This window comes from Mobula hypostoma, chromosome 22, assembly GCF_963921235.1.
Source record: "Mobula hypostoma chromosome 22, sMobHyp1.1, whole genome shotgun sequence".
NCBI classification, from domain to species: domain Eukaryota; kingdom Metazoa; phylum Chordata; class Chondrichthyes; order Myliobatiformes; family Myliobatidae; genus Mobula; species Mobula hypostoma.
In genome coordinates, this window is record NC_086118.1 from 12,155,400 (window position 1) to 12,171,588 (window position 16,189).

The 16,189-nt window shown below is 40.7% G+C and overlaps 1 protein-coding gene across 1 annotated transcript in view; it reads left to right on the top strand.

The window, feature by feature from the left end:
- hs3st3l (heparan sulfate (glucosamine) 3-O-sulfotransferase 3-like) overlaps positions 1-16,189 on the top strand; it is a 167,881-nt gene that overhangs the window by 73,958 nt on the left and 77,734 nt on the right. The window lies entirely within an intron of this gene.

Consider the following 16,189-nt stretch of genomic DNA (forward strand, 5'->3'; position numbering starts at 1 on the left):
TTTTCTTGACTCTTGCTTCAACACCATTTGTGGGAAGAGAGTCCCAATATTTCTTCTACATTTGTAGGATCTGCTTTCTGGCCTCTCTCTTAAATAGTTCATCTCCATTTATGCTCTAGTTCTGGGTTCAAAAACCAGAGGAAACAATTTCTCTCCTTTTTCTTAAATACCTCAATAGATCATGTCTTAATCTTCTGCATTTGAGGAGAACAAATCAATGGAACCTGCCCTCCTTTAGCCCCCAAACAACTCTGGTGAATGTACACTTAACCTTTTCCACTGCACATACTAACAACCACACCCATGAAGGATAAATTATCCCTCCTGAGAGGCAATGCTCAGCACTGAAGCAACATACTAAAATACTAATAGCTGGAATGTGTTATTCTAATTCTACTTCTGGCGTTGCACCCTTTTAAGATAAAGGCAAGAAATCCTTAATATAAATAGGACTTTCTTCACTGCAAGCAATGGGCAAAATCTTTCTTTCTGAGGCATAATGACTTGTGAAAGCTGATTTCTGATACTGATAAAATGACACATTGTCCAGATTATGTTGCTATTCATATTGCTCTGTTCAAGGCTACAAAAACAATACAGAGAATCAGGAACACAGTTCAGCACATTACGAAAACCAACCTCTCCTTCACTGTCTCCCTCCACCATCTCTGGAACCCACTTTGGCTCTGGCTACAAGGCTGAAACCTCCCATCCTGTCAGTGGATCCTACTCATCTTCTTCCACCACGATTCTCAACCCACTTCTGGTCTCTTACACATTCCTATCCCTTGTTCTTCCCCCACCCCACCCCACTCATTTGAGCCCTTTTCTTCCCAGTGAACCTGATCCCAGCTCCAACCCTTGCTGTGTCCCCTCCAAACTTCACTCTCTGAAGCAAAACATTCTCCCCTTATCAGTGGCGTTATCTCTGAATGCATTGTCCTTTCCACACTAATCCCAACCTCCTGTTCCTTATCCCAAAACTGCTGTCTCCTGCATTAACACTGACATCATTACTTTCAGGGATTTCCCTCCTCGACTTCAGCCTCATTGTTCTCCAACCCTGCACTGCCCATTTCTACCTCCTGTTGGACCTAATGAAAGGTCTTGACCCCAAGTGTTTACTGTCCATGTCCCTCCATAGGCATTGCCTGACCCATTGAGTTCCTCCTGTGCATTTATGTGTTGTTCCCCTCCATGAACTTCTTGCTGCCTCAGTAAAGCACCAGACATTCTTTCTTCTCCCCTTTCCATCAGGTGTGAGATACAAAAGCCTCAGAGCACCTACTGCCAGGCTCCAGATTCTATCCTGCTGTCATAAAGCTATTGAATGGTCCTCCAGTGCAATAAGATGGTTTCCTAACCTCACAATCTACCCCATCACAGCCTTGAACCATATTATCTTCTGCTTCCACTGCACTTCCTCTGTAGCTGTTACACTTCTGTTTTCTGCTATTGCCTTACACTTGTGTTCGCTTGATGTACTGATGTGATGAAATTATCTGTATGGAAGGGATGCAAAACAAGCTTTTCACTGTACCTCAGGACATGTGACAATAATAAACCAATTTACCAATTTGCAATCGTTATGCACTGCCTTCCTGCTAACATCATTTGCAGCTACATCATTTAAATTTGTAGCTTTAGGAATGTGTATTTGAAGTGCTGAACATTAAAAAAATGCACTTTTTTAATTTAACTGCAATTAACTAGTAGTGAACTTCACTTGGCAAAAGCTAAGTTTTAACTACATTTTTATAAAAAAGAAACAAAAGCTCATCCAAGATGAAGTTAACATTCTGGCCATGCTCAGATTTAGAAATTTATAAACAAACTCAGTACAGTAATTTATTTTACAATGAAGTGTTGAAGCTGCATATTTATAGGAAGATATATACACATATCAGGCTCGTTTTCACTAGATTAGAAGGACTGTGACACACCATAAACTTAGCACTGATTTACTTGACGTTGAAGATAGCTGAGTTGCAGAGACAATTTAAGGCCAGCAAAATGAGTGAGTTCTGCCACTGGCTTGGACTGGTCAGAATATAGTTAGCCAGTTGCTAATCATTGTTATTGATGGGAGCAGACTAGTATTAGAGTACAGGCAAAGGGAAACAGAAAAGCTGTTGACATGTGCACTGATTTTAAGTAGAACCTACAATGGGTCAATAGCCATAATTTGGAAAAGCTTTTAAAAGTCAATGAGAATCAAGAGATATAAGTGATTAGGTATGGGGTTGCAGAGACCATGGAATAGAGGGACACGAATATACTGTAGATCAGTCTGCAATTCAGTGGATTCATGATGCTGAGATACAACCGAGGATACGCTGGGACGTATCATCAGTGATGTAACCTGGTGTCATCGGGTGTTTTGGGTCTTTCAACATCAGACACTCGCCCAGGCAACCCAGCCAAGGTTGATCAGGCTCTGGTTTGTGTTCCAGCAGCATTGGTCCACGGGTCACACCTCTAGATTCATAGCCACCTGGAGGCTCGCTCAGCAGCCTCTGTAACGGTCCTGATGGCTCTTTTCTTTGCAGCCCCTTAGAGAGTAGTTTCTGCAGAGCGAGCAAACAGCAAAACCTCTATACCCTAACTCTTTGGGCTCACAATGTGCCCCCCACCCTTGTCTCCGGCACTGCTCTACCAGCTCCTGGTAATTGGCTTTCTTACGCTCAAATACCTCCTCAATCCGGTTTTCCCAAGGTCAGTTATTTTCTTGTGAAAGAATGTTGTTGTTTAGGAGCATAAACAAAATTAAGGTACTTGTTCATTGATTATAATCAGCTTATACAGACCTATCAACCATCGTACCATGTTAATGCAACAATAACTATATTTTGCTAGTGCATTCCCTTTTAATGGGTCTTAGTCCCACTTATACTATAGAATATACTTTTGTTTTCATTGGGTATGTTTACTCAGGTTGCTAACCAAGTACGCAGAACCTGAAGAAACGGGAAGCTTTTCATGTATGTGGGACCTTATCACACCTCCCAGTAAGATTTCAGAGGTCTCCATACGATGCTACTGTGGCTGTATGAGAAATACCCAGATCTCACAGTCACCCATGATGCATTTGGCTATTGCGTCTGTCGGTTGAGGAAGTGAGGTAAGAACAAAGACAGACTGAGATGGCTGCATGTGACCAATGGTTCCCAACTAACTCATTGAGACAGGCATCTTTGATACTTTGAATTTTAGGTTTGCACTTTATGTGCACCATATGACTTAAAATGATGGAAAACCTGTGTAGAACAGGGTAGATTGAAATGTGGAGTCCCAATCCCTGATCCAGGTTTTAAATTGTTAGCATATGAATCAAGCTAACAGTTTTGACCGTAATTCAAATGAAGAGAGTAATAGACAGACAAATAGATATTGACAGATTTTTGAAGAGTTGAAAGGGTTATTGAGCTCATAACAGATGTGGTTGAAATCTTAACATCTTTTTTGACAACGATGTTTCATCCTTCTTTGCTAATATTCAACATCTGTCAATCATTTCAAACCCTTTTCTTGAAGGGTGTTCTGTGTTTCTGTATAACTTTTGGTCTGTGCTTGTGGTTATCTAATACAAGCACAAACATTGAGGACAACAAAAAATGCAACAAAACTAACTGTAGGTGCACTGCCTGGAATCGATGGACACCCTAGCTGACCTTGAGTTAAAATGGATATCAAAATGCTTAGCTCTGGTCAGTGGATATTCAGTTACAATTAGCAGGGGTCACATCCTGCTTCAATCTAATTTGTGCATTCTCCACGGGGATTCATGTTCCACATGTAAGAACTCTGTGATTTTATGGTATGTCAATAGACTGCAGATTTTATTGGAACACTGGCAAAGTCTCTGATGCAGTCAGAAGCTCCGTGGAACCAGTAACAACAGAGAGGGGATTAAATCCCTAGCAGTTGGCCTCATGGGATGTTTAAGCGAAAGAAACTTCCCTGAGAATAACTTAAAAATAAATGCAGATGCATAGCAAAAAAAAACAGAATATGCTAAAAATAATCGGTAAATAAGGCAGCATGGATGGACTATTTGGCCTCTCAGTATTGCATATCCTTCGTCAAGACTGAAGACATAATTTCTGGGCATCTGGAATGCTGACTAACTTCATTTCTTCTCTGGTGCTACTCGATCTTTTAAATATTTTATTCATTTTCTGTTTTGGTTTAATATTTTGTGAATCACTGTCGGGGTGTCACAGTGACATAGCAGTTAGCACAATTGATTTACAGCACCAATGATCACTGATTGGAGTTCGATTCCCACTCTGGGTTTTCCTCTGAATGCTCTGGTTTCCTCACACATTCCAAAGACCTATGGTTATGTTTAGTAAGTTGTGGGCCTGTTATGTTGGCGCCAGAAGCTTGGTGACACCCATGGGCTACCTCCAGCGCAATCCTTTCTGATTTGTTTTGATGAAAATGATGCATTTCTCCTTATGTTTAAATGTACATGTGACAAATCTGATTGGATCTCTCTTATTTTGCTGAATATGAACATACTACAATACAGAAGGAGCCTACTCATCTCATTATATTCATGCTGGTCCTAAATAGAGCAATCACATTCTCAGCCCTCCCCCAGTCTTTATAGCCTTAAAATCACATGTCCATCAACCACCTGTTGGTTTCTTTGCCACTCTCTACATAAGGGGTAACTTACAGCAGCCAATTAACCTACAAGCATATCTCTAAGATGTGGAAAGAAACTGGGGGACAATTTGTGTGGTCACAAGAAGAACACACAAACTTCACACAGACATCAAAATAGAGACATAAGAGACTGCAGATGCTGGAATCCGGGGCAACTCACAAAGCACTGGGGGGAACTCAGTGGATCAGGCAGCATCTATGGAGGGAAATGGGCAGCTGATATGACGACCACAATTATCAACTATCCAGTTCACTCAACGGAGGCTGCCTAGCTCACTGAGTTCTTCAGGTGCTTTTTGTAATGCCCTACATGGACAGCGCCCAGGTCCAGAATGAATCCATCGCTCTGGAACTATAAGGCTCCAGCACTAACTCTACTGTGCCATTCATGTCTATCATTGCCAATTGTATTGGGTTTTTACAATCAATATCACTTGTTGGGTTAATTCCCTATCTTACATGATATAGATGCACTTTAATAAAATGTAGTTGCAACTCAGTGCATCCACTCCAAAGGAGTATATTTGACCAGCATGTTGAGACAGGATTGCAGCTTCCATTAGGGTTGTTGCCTTTTGGCTAAGCATTGTGACCAAAACAACATAGAGACCATTGTGATGATGAAACAGTTTATTCCAAACCTCACTAGTCGGAAATAGATTTACATAAAAAAGAGATGAAATATTGGGGACCATATTAAAAATTAATAATATAAAAATGAAATGCTGCCTATTGTATGGAAATAATTGGTTTGTTCTTGGGTAAGCCTCATTGCAAAACATGAATTGTTAGTTGCAGTCTTGTAAAATCCATTACTGGTTTATTACATTTTGAATAGAAATATGTTTAATGAGAATGGTATTCATCATATTACAGATAATGTGGGGAATCTGAATGCCCCTGTGAAAAGAGTGCGAAATGTAATTTATCTCACAGAAAATGATTTGACTCGAGAAACAAATGGAAAAACTGCAGTTTCTTTTGGATAATTATATTACTAATGCACTTTAAACATTGATGTATAGCTCCCAGCTATGAATATCAGCTAGCCAGTTCTCTACTTGCTGCTATCAACAAAGAAAAATGTAATAGAGGTCATTAGTTGCAGTCTTAACATTATTTATTAAATTAGTTTGCATTCATTTGTTTTGCCTTCATGTAATTAGTTTCCTTTCAGAATCTGTACTGCCTTGAAAGAGCTATTGAGGTAGGTTTAACTTGAACTGAACGTTAATCAAAGGTTTATAACCATTTCCACTCAATACAGTTACTGTCACAATCATTCTCTGCATCTTTCAGCAGTCATGATACCCAGCATTCTGTTTATAAAGGATAACTTTCGACATTCAATTGACTCTTCAATCAGTTCAAGAAGAATGTTTGTGGAGTTTATGTCTGGCTGATCTCTTTGAACTGTATGTTGAAATGAGCTGATCTGAAGAATCATAAAGAGATTCTGAATTTGTAAACTTAAAGAGTCAACAATACACTCACAGAGACTGAGAGGCAGAAAAAAAACATTTCACAGCTAGTGGACATGGTTAAAATAAAATTCAATGCATTTAGAAGGGAAATCAGGAAGCAGATCACACAAAAATTAGTGGAAACCTGGAACCCTCTCATCTGAAGTTTATGGATGTTTTGGGGAATTCTGAGCTTTCAATCTAGAATGATAAAGGTTTCATTAAGTGACATGGGACAACAGTAGTTAAATCAAGTTGAGTTATTCATGGTCTAATGTTGAAATATTGTTTTTGGGCTGAATAAAACACATCTATTCCTATTATACACAAGGCAATGCATGTCTTGATGCCTTCTTGGGACACATTTAATAATTCTAAAACCATTAGGTGTTACAGTAAGAACCTGCCACACACCATTTTCTTTTCAATAATTATGCAACACCTCCTGTGTGCTGACTTGTCAGTTATGAGCTTACTGTGCAAATATGGTCAAACTTTAACAAAATAAATTTAGATTAATCATTTATAACAGTGTATAATTCCCAATTAGTGCACATAATTGAAATAATGCACCATTTACTTAGGCAAAGAAGAACACATGGAATCTGAAAAGATACGTAAAGTATTATAATCCCAAGGCAAGATCATTAGAAAGATTAGGATAAAAGTCACTCTGAAAAGGCTATCTTCCTCTTGAGGTGAAAATAAAGTTCTGATTTTTTAATTAGAATAAACAGCCATCTGCAGGAAAATTGATATGTAAAGTTTCCGAGCAATTCTAGCATCTTCCTTGTATTACATAATTGTAGTTGGGGCTACTGATAAACTGCATCTTAAATCAATATTAAAATTGAATGACCATCAATGTACAGACTTATGTTCAGAGTAAAACTTTTCCCTCACTGACTTTATGCAGTCCTATTAATTTCAAGAGTGAGTGACAAGTGATCTTTAAAAGTGCATCAAGGGACATTGAGTTGAATTTAGGGTTAGGATTTTCAACATCCAACTCTGTTCAGATTGATGCAAATTTTCGCGAACAGTCTACCAAGTGGATTCTAAACCAAATTAGCAATTACATTGATGCATATATCAGTAATTAAAAGCTCGCCGTGTAAGTTAAATACTAATCAAGGTAATGCTTCTTAAAGTGTTCCAAACAAACACTGATAATTAGCTCCATTTTACATTCAAGAATTAAAGGCTATTGAAAATGTTCCATGCCCATTGGAATAGAACTGGCAGCTTCTTTGGAAGTTAAGTTCAATAGTGATGCCATCAGGAATCTGGCTGGTGGCACTAGTTACAGCAAATCTGGAACTTGCACCTTCTATCCTTGTTTGGTGACTGCAAGACACATTACCATGCAACTTTCCTTTTAATGTGGTTGTTTGTAATTTGTTACATCAACAAGGAATTCAATCACAAATATTACTAAAGTGTAAATAATTTTGCATTAATCTACAGCTAGTTATCAAGGATTACCTATTTATAACCTCTAGCCTCTGTTTTTCTCTGTTGTATGCTTCCTTGTAACTTTCAGATTGATAACACTGTCTTTCATTCTTTTTCCTTTCAAATGAAAAATCGTACTCTCTACTTCACAAGTATACTTTATGTTGGTACTGAGTTCATTCTAACCTGGCTTGAGGGATGGAGTATAACATTGATTTTCAACCTTGCCTAATTTTATGTTATACAATGGAGAATAATTGGGTGGTGTGTAGAGCAACATTTCCCATCAGATTGCTGACAGATGGGTTGCATTAAAATTATCCTCAACCTTTATTTAGCAGTCAACTACTCATCCCTTGAGGTAGTCAGATTGCACAAGGCATTGACCATATAAAATCAACTGCGAGGAGAAGATGGACTGAAGGGCTCACATGACCTTAAAGAAAACCAAAACGAAACTCCATTCATTCATTGAAATAGATATAACTGTGAATATTATTCACATTTCTTAAGCTGTCTCCAGTTGTTGGTCGTTTGTCAGAAAGAGAAATTGGCATCTTCCAATCTTCTTTTCCCTCAATTTTGGTTCCTTCAACCTATTTTCTCAGTTATGAAAGACTTATTTATAAAGGTGATCCTGAAAATTGTTTTCATTAGCAGAGGACACAAAGAAAGGAATATTAAAAGGACACCATGTGTGGAGTCAGTCTGGGCAATATACTTGTAAGCATCAGAATTATAAACTGGTGAATATACTGTATACCTGGAGGATCCTGGACATCATAAAACCACTGATTTTTTTTCTGTAAGGTAAATGGATTAAGTTAGAGAGTAGGGAAGTTGAGGGTTTTATAAGAGTTTGAGTATTCATTGTGCACTCAAGTTCCTTGTTGAAATCCATTATAAATTTCCAAAGGTCACTTCTAGGTTTTCCCAGAGCTGTTAGATCCAGTACTATAGATAGAATAAATTAACATTTGTACTATACGTTGTATAGAATAAAGTTTTCAAAAGCGAAGAATTATATACACATAATATTTATAAAGTCATTGAGTACTATTATACAGAACAGAACGTTTGGCCTATCTAGTCTACCGTTTGTATGACAACCTGATTTTTTAGCCTCTTGCCACCTACCTGTACCTGGACCATATTTCTCCATACTTCTCTTATCTCTATACGTATCTAAACTTCTCTTAAATGTTACAATTGAACCTACATTCACTCTTCCACACTAGCACCACCCTCTGAGTAAAGAAGTTTGCCCTCCAATTTCCATTAAATGTTCCACATTTCACTCGAAGACTATGATCACCAATTCTAGTCTATCCCAAACTTAGTGTAAAAAGCTGGCATGGGTTCACCGTATCTATGACACTCATAATTTAGTAGACCTATGTAGAACCTCCTCTTATTCTCCTGCCCTCCATGGAGCTGGTTCAACTTTTCCATACAACTCAGGTCCTGAAGTTCTGGCAACATTCCTGTAAACTTTCTCTACACTCTTTCAGGATTATTGATTTCCTTCCTGTAGGTAGGTGACCAGAACTGCACAAAATGTGCTAAATTATCCTCACAAATGTCTTTTACCTTCAATATAACATCCCAACTCCTGTACTTAGTGCTCTGATTTATGAAGGCCAGTGTGTTACAGGTTCTCATTACTACCCTATCTACTTGTAATGCCTCTTTCAAGGAATTATGGATCCATTTTCCAAGGTGTTTTTGATCTACCACACAAGTTCAGAGTCCTACCATTCACTATGCAAATCTTACCCTCTCAAAGTGTGATACCTCACACTTGTTTGCATTAAATTCCATCTGCCATTTTTCAGCCCATCTTCCCAGCTGACCAAGATGACACTGCAATCTTTGACAACCTTCCTTACTGTCCACGATGCACCCAATCTTGGTGTTATCTGCAAATTTGCTGATCCAGTTTACCACATTGTTGGCTAAATCATTAAAATAGATGATAGACAACAATGGATCCAACACTGATCCCTGCTGCACACCACTAGCCAAAGGCCTCCAGTCGGAGATTTACTGTAAGAAACTGCTGGAAATACTCAAGAGGCAAGCAGCATCTGTGGGAAGAGGAACAGACAAAACATTTCAGGTCACGTATTAATTCAGATATCCTGCATCTACAGTGTTGAATTGCATTTATAAATTACATTGGGTATGCAAAAAAAAACACACCTGCTCAATACTGATACAGATCAGCATCTGTGATTCATGCTGCAAGTACTGGTCATTTACTAATTATTCCGGTTAGAGATTTTGCACTGAGTCAAAGCCAATATTGTGTCTTAGCCAATTTTTCTTAACTTTTATCCGGCTATGACACATCACTGTGGAGTGTTTTCCATTTGTCTCTTTATTTTGTTATTCCGTAGTTTATTGAATTGCAAACTATTATGGGAATCCGAAACCCTGGTAAACTGCCGCAAAATAATACTCATTAATATTCTATGATGAAATGACCACTCATCATAGCCTCAGAGCAGACTATCACACATACACTACAAGTAAAACAGAAACCTTCCACAAATAAAGCAGTAGATATTATGACAATTGGCCCAGGAATTGGGTTGTAAGACAGAATTTAGTTATTTAAGTCAAACGGCAGTTATTAACTGTGGGAGCCTCCCGAATGCTGCCTCATAACTAATTTCTACATTTTTTGATTTGTAATTACTTCAAGTATTGCTCTGGTTCCTTTGTGTAAGTTAGATCACAAGCATATTATTATAGAATACATTAACATGACACTACAAACAGCTCTCCACAGGCATTATTTAATATTAGTTTGCCCATTGATTGAAGCAATTGACAGTTCTTTACGTGGTAATTCTGTGATCTAGATGTTCCAGAGGGAAACACTGCTTGTAAGGAGCATCTTTTCAATGTGCTGCCTTTGTTGTTTTCTCCATTCGTTTACTAAAAGTGATGGAATTGTGTGCAACATGTCTTGAGAAGTGTTCTCATCATGTGTTAGTCATAGTGGAAATGTCCAATCTCTCAGCTGTCCCCAGGATCAATGGGGCCCATACACTGAAAAGTTTATTGAAAATTTTGCCATTAATAGAGAAGTATGTTCCATGGTGCTTTACAGAATTAAGATGGGCAAGGAAATGATAACATTTATTGACTTTATCGCTGATTATTACAGCAACTTCAGGATGAGGGTCTCTCCAGGAGCGATTACATCAACCTGGCACAATGTGGAGAACGACATCATCACAGGGTGCACTATCTCAGTGACACTGTTCTCCCTAGCCATGAACATGCTCACTAAGTCTGCTGAACCAGAGTGCAGAGGGCCCAGAATTAATTCTACTCAACGGCAACCATCTATCAGGGCATTCATGGATGACCTCACAGTCACCACAGAATCAGTCCCAGGCTGCCGGAGGATTCTGCAAGGGCTCGAAAAGCTGGTGGAGTGGGCCCGGATGCGTTTCAAACCTGCCAAATCAAGATCGATGGTGCTGAGGAAAGGGAAGGTGGAGAACAAGTTCCTGTTCAGCATCACAGGCACAGCCATCCCAACCATCACAGAAAAACCAGTCAAGGGCTTAGGCAAAGTTTTTGACAGCTCTTTAAGGGACACAACATCCATTCAGGCAACCTGCACCAAGTTGGATGGCTGGCTGAAATCTGTGGACAAATCTGGCCTACTTGGGAAGTTTAAAGCCTGGGTGTATCAGCATGGCATTCTTCCCAGAATCCTGTGAACCCTCCTCGTCTATGCAGTTCCGATCTCGACAGTCGAAACCTTAGAGAGGAGGGTTAGCAACCACCTCAGGAGATGGCTGGGGCTGCCAAAGAGCCTGAGCAGCATCGCACTCTATGGACACCACAACAAACTGCAACTGCCCTTCAAATTCTTGGAGGAAGAATTCAAGGTAACAAGAACCAGAGAAGTGCTACAGTATAGGGACTCAAGTGACCTGAAGGTGGCTAAAGCAGGGATCCAAGTAAGTACTGGCAGGAAGTGGAGGGCAGAGGAAGCTGTTCAGGAGGCAGAGGTGAGGCTACATCACAGGAGGCTGGTGGGAATGGTCACACAAGGCCGAGCTGGGTTAGGATCCTTTCCAACTCCCAAAATGGACACCAGAGGGAAGGAAAGGCATCGTCTAGTTCAGGAGGAGGTGAGAGCAGTAGTGGAGGAGATGACAGTCTGCAAGGCGGTGGGAATGAAGCAACAGGGAGCTTGGACAAGATGGGAGAATGCGGTTGAGAGGAAAGTGGCCTGGGCTGATCTTTGGAAAGCCTAACCGCACAGCATCCAATTTCTCATCCAGGCAGTGTACGATGTGCTTCCAAGCCCATCAAACCTGCTCACATGGGGCAAGGCAGAGTCATCTGCATGCCCACTGTGCTCCAAGCGAGGAACCCTGGAGCACATCCTCAGCAGCTGTGCAAGGGTACTTGGTGAGGGACGGTACAGGTGGAGGCATGATCAGGCCCTGAAGACCATCACTGAAGCCGTCAGCGCAGGAGTTGAGTGGGCGAAGCGGTCCCGACCCTCCAAGCAGACCATTGCCTTTGTCAGAGCTGGGGAGCAGCCAATACCTGCCAAAAGAACATCTGCAGGCATTCTGACCTGTGCAAGGGCCTGGCAGCTGTTGGTGGACCTCGAAGGGCAGCTGAAGTTTCCCAACCATATCGCAGCCACCACCCTGCGACCAGACATTGTCCTAGTGTCTGAGTCTACTAAGCAAGTGGTGCTGCTGGAGCTGACAATCCCATGGGAAGATAGCTTGGAGGAGGCCTTTGAAAGGAAGCTCTCCAAGTACGCAGGACTGGTCAGCAACTGTCAGCAGGCTGGATGGAGAGCGAGGTGTCTCCCAGTGGAGGTTGGTTGTAGGGGATTCGTATCCCGTTCTTTAGTTAGAGCCTTCAGCATTTTGGGCATTGAGGGAGAGAGGAAGAAGAGAGCCATCTGCAGTACCACCGATGCGGCAGAGAGGGCCTCAAGATATCTATGGCTCAAAAGAGGGGAGCCATGGAGTCATAAGTAGCTAGCCATCTGGACACAAGCTGGGGTCCGATCAGCCCTGGCTGGTCACCTGGAGGAGGTTGTATGATGTTGAAAGACCTGAAACACCCAATGATTCCAGGAGCATCACTGAAGATGTGTCCAGAAGCATCAATAGATGTATGTACACAGTGAGATCACTCAATGAAGTAAGGCATCACAGCAGGGTAATAAAGGGGGATTAGTCTTATATATGAAGGAATAAGGAAGGACGTAGTGCTTCTGAAGGTCACAGAAGCAAGGAAGGATGAACCATAGAGGGAACTAAGTACACTGTTAAGGATGTTAGATCTGAGGCATCGAGAAGACCTGTACTAAATGTGTGTGTAGGGACAGAGATGAGCTGGTTCTGAAATAATATAGAGTTTATTTCCGTTTTTACATGCTCTATTCCACTCTGGTCACATTGACCTCTGTCTGTGAATTTATGAAGCATTGTTAACCTGTGCCTCTGACATACCACCATTGCCTGGTTTTGGCTGACAGTGTGTATGATGGGCGGGCCATTCAACCCTAAGATTCTGCATCCTCACATTCAATTGACATAAAGCCATCCTGGAAATAATTTTCCATCCTTTATTCCATCTCCCTTTGTATCCCAACATAGCAAAGTCTATCAGTCTCAATCTTGAAAACTGAAGTGGCCAAACACAGTGTTGATAGAGAGAGAAAGAATTCCAAATTTCCAATGTGCAAAGAGAAATTAATTTCAGACTTTGAGCCTACTTTCACTTCTCTGCATTCTCTCACCTGCAGAAACATCTTTTCTTTACCTATGTTACTCATTCTCTTTTGTTACTGTCGTTACCTTATGTTACTTACTCTTGCTCAGAATTTAACCCTCTATATCCTAACACTAGTGTTGCTCCCCTTCAATGTCAATTACATTCCTCATTTTCAGTGTTCAAAGTTGTACAGTAAAATGCCAGTTGAAATCTTTATGATGGAAGCATAATGGCTTCTTTCTATGTCAATCACAAACAAGAGAAAATTTGCAGATGCTGGAAATCCAAGCAACACACACAAAATGTCAGATGAACTCAGCAGGCCAAGCAGCATCTATGCAAAAGAGTATAGTTGACAAACTTGTGGTAATGCTCTCCCCTTCACCATTCCCCATTTCTTTTTCCCTCTCTCACCTTATCTGCTCAACTGCCCATCACCTCGCTCTGGTGCTCCTCCCCCCGTTTCTTTCTTCCATGGCCTTCTGTCCTCTCCTATTAGATTCCCCCTTCTCTAGTCCTGTGTCCCTTTCACCAATCAACTTGCCAGCTCTTTACTTCACCCCGCTCCATCCCGATTTCACCTATCACCTTGTTTCTTCCTCCCCTTCGCTCACCTTCTAACTCTGACTCCTCGTCTTCATTTCTCCAGTGCTGCTGAAGGGTATCAGCCCGAAGCATCAAGTGTACTCTTTTCCATAGATGCTGAGTTCCTCCAGCATTTTGTGTGTGTTGCTCGGATTTGTATTTGCTCTCTTTCTGATGAAGAAGAGCCTCTGTGGACAGTCAAGGTCACACAGTACAGAAACTGGCCCGGCCAATCTCCAGTGATCCCCTTTACCAGCACTTATACACTTACATTTCTACATTTAGTGGTTTGTACACAGGGGTACCAAAAAATCTCTTTGTTCCTCCAGTTCCTTATCTTATTGAGATTGCTTCTGCAGTTCATTCCTAATAAGTTAAACTCATATTATTCAATAGTTTGAATTTAATAATTCAAACAATGGGTGTCAGAACCACACCATAAATGCAGCAAGGGGTCACATTTTTTCTCATTCTGTAATCAACCTCAAAATAAAGGCCATGTTTTGATTTTCATGTACGTAATGGATTACTAGTAACTGGAGCTAGGTGCTTTTACAAATGTTAATTTGTAAAGCAATCTGTTTAATACAGGGTTGGGGTATACTTCACAATATTATCTGCTTAATGATTTGGGAAAAGTTTTCTTTATGCTGCTGGTCCTTTTAAGATGCCAGTCTCTGGTTTTCTTTGTCCACCTGTGCCAAAGGCAGCTTGAATTTGCATAGTGACTTTGTTGAGCTAACCTTTCTTCACTAGGCATGGAAGAGGGATGGAAAGAGTTAAAAGCTGGTCGAAGGAGGAAACTGAATGATGGGTAGGGAGCACATAAGAGATGATGCGGGGCTGCTGGGTATTTACTACAAGAGCACAATCACACCCTATTACAGATGTTCTTTCTCTTATCCGTTCCTCCGACCATCTTCTCTACAGTTTAAAATTACCTTTCTTTTTCATCCCTTTCCTAATTCTGAGAAATGGTCTCAAACCCAACTTGTTAATTCCGTCCCTTTTACAGAGTTCACCTGACCTCTTGAGTATAGCTGCATTTTCTGTTTTTATTTCAGATTACAGCATCTACAAAATTTATTTTTGATTTTCATTTACTGATAGAATGTTGCTGCATAAATTGTATTTCAGCAGGAAAAGGAGGCCTAGGAGTTGTTTGGAGCATTAAGCCATAGGCTCAATTTGACTCTTTGACGCCTTGCCAATTATCAAGCAACCATTTACACCAATCCTATACCACTCCCATTTTATTCTACCCATATTCTCATCAATTTTACTCGGAGTACCACTCATCTACACACTAGAGCTAATCTACAGTGGCCAATTAAATTACCAACAAACATATTCTTGGGATGTGGGAGGAATCTGGAGCACCATGAGGAAATAGATCCTTCAAAGTTGTCATGCACGTAGGTAGGGTGGTTAAGAAGACGTATGGTGTGTTGGCTTTCCTTAGTCAGGAGATTGAGTCCAAGAACCACGAGGTAATCTTGCAGCTTTGTCAAACTCTGGTTAGACCACACTTGGAGTATCATGTCTGGTTATGGCTGAATCATTTTAGGAGGATGAGAATGCTTTAGAGAGGGTGCAGAGGAGATTTACCAGGATGCTGCCTGGATTAGAGAGAATGTCCTATGAGGAAAGGCTCAGTGAGTTAGGACTTACCCCTTTGGAGCAAAGGAGGATGAGAGGTGATGATAGAGGTGTACAAGATGATAACAGGCATAGATAGAGTGGACAGCCTGCGTTTTTTTCCCAGGGTGGATATGGCTTATACAAGAGGGCATCATTTTAAGGTGACTGAAGGAAAATCTGGGCAGTATGTCAGAAGTAGGTCCTTTTACACAGAATGATGGGAGCATAGAACATTCTACCAGGGGTGGTGATAGAGTAGATACGTTAGGGACATTTAAGAGACTGTTAGATAAGCTATGGATAGAAGAAAAATGGAGGGCTTTGTGTGAAGGAAGTGTTAGATTAATCTTGGAGTAGGTCAAAAGGTTGGTACATCATGGCCAAAGGGCCTGTACTATGCTGCATTGTTCTATGATCCATGAAATCCACCGAGTTACAGGGAGAAGGTGCAAATTCCACATAGACGGGAATGAACCTGCTTGTCCACTGCTATGAAGCAATAGCACTACTGGTGCTCAGGATCCCTGGCGGTTAAACCTTTTCCTGGGTTGGGTTTAAGTTGAAGTGGATGCACCAGGTCAGAGATAAAAATGGAAGGG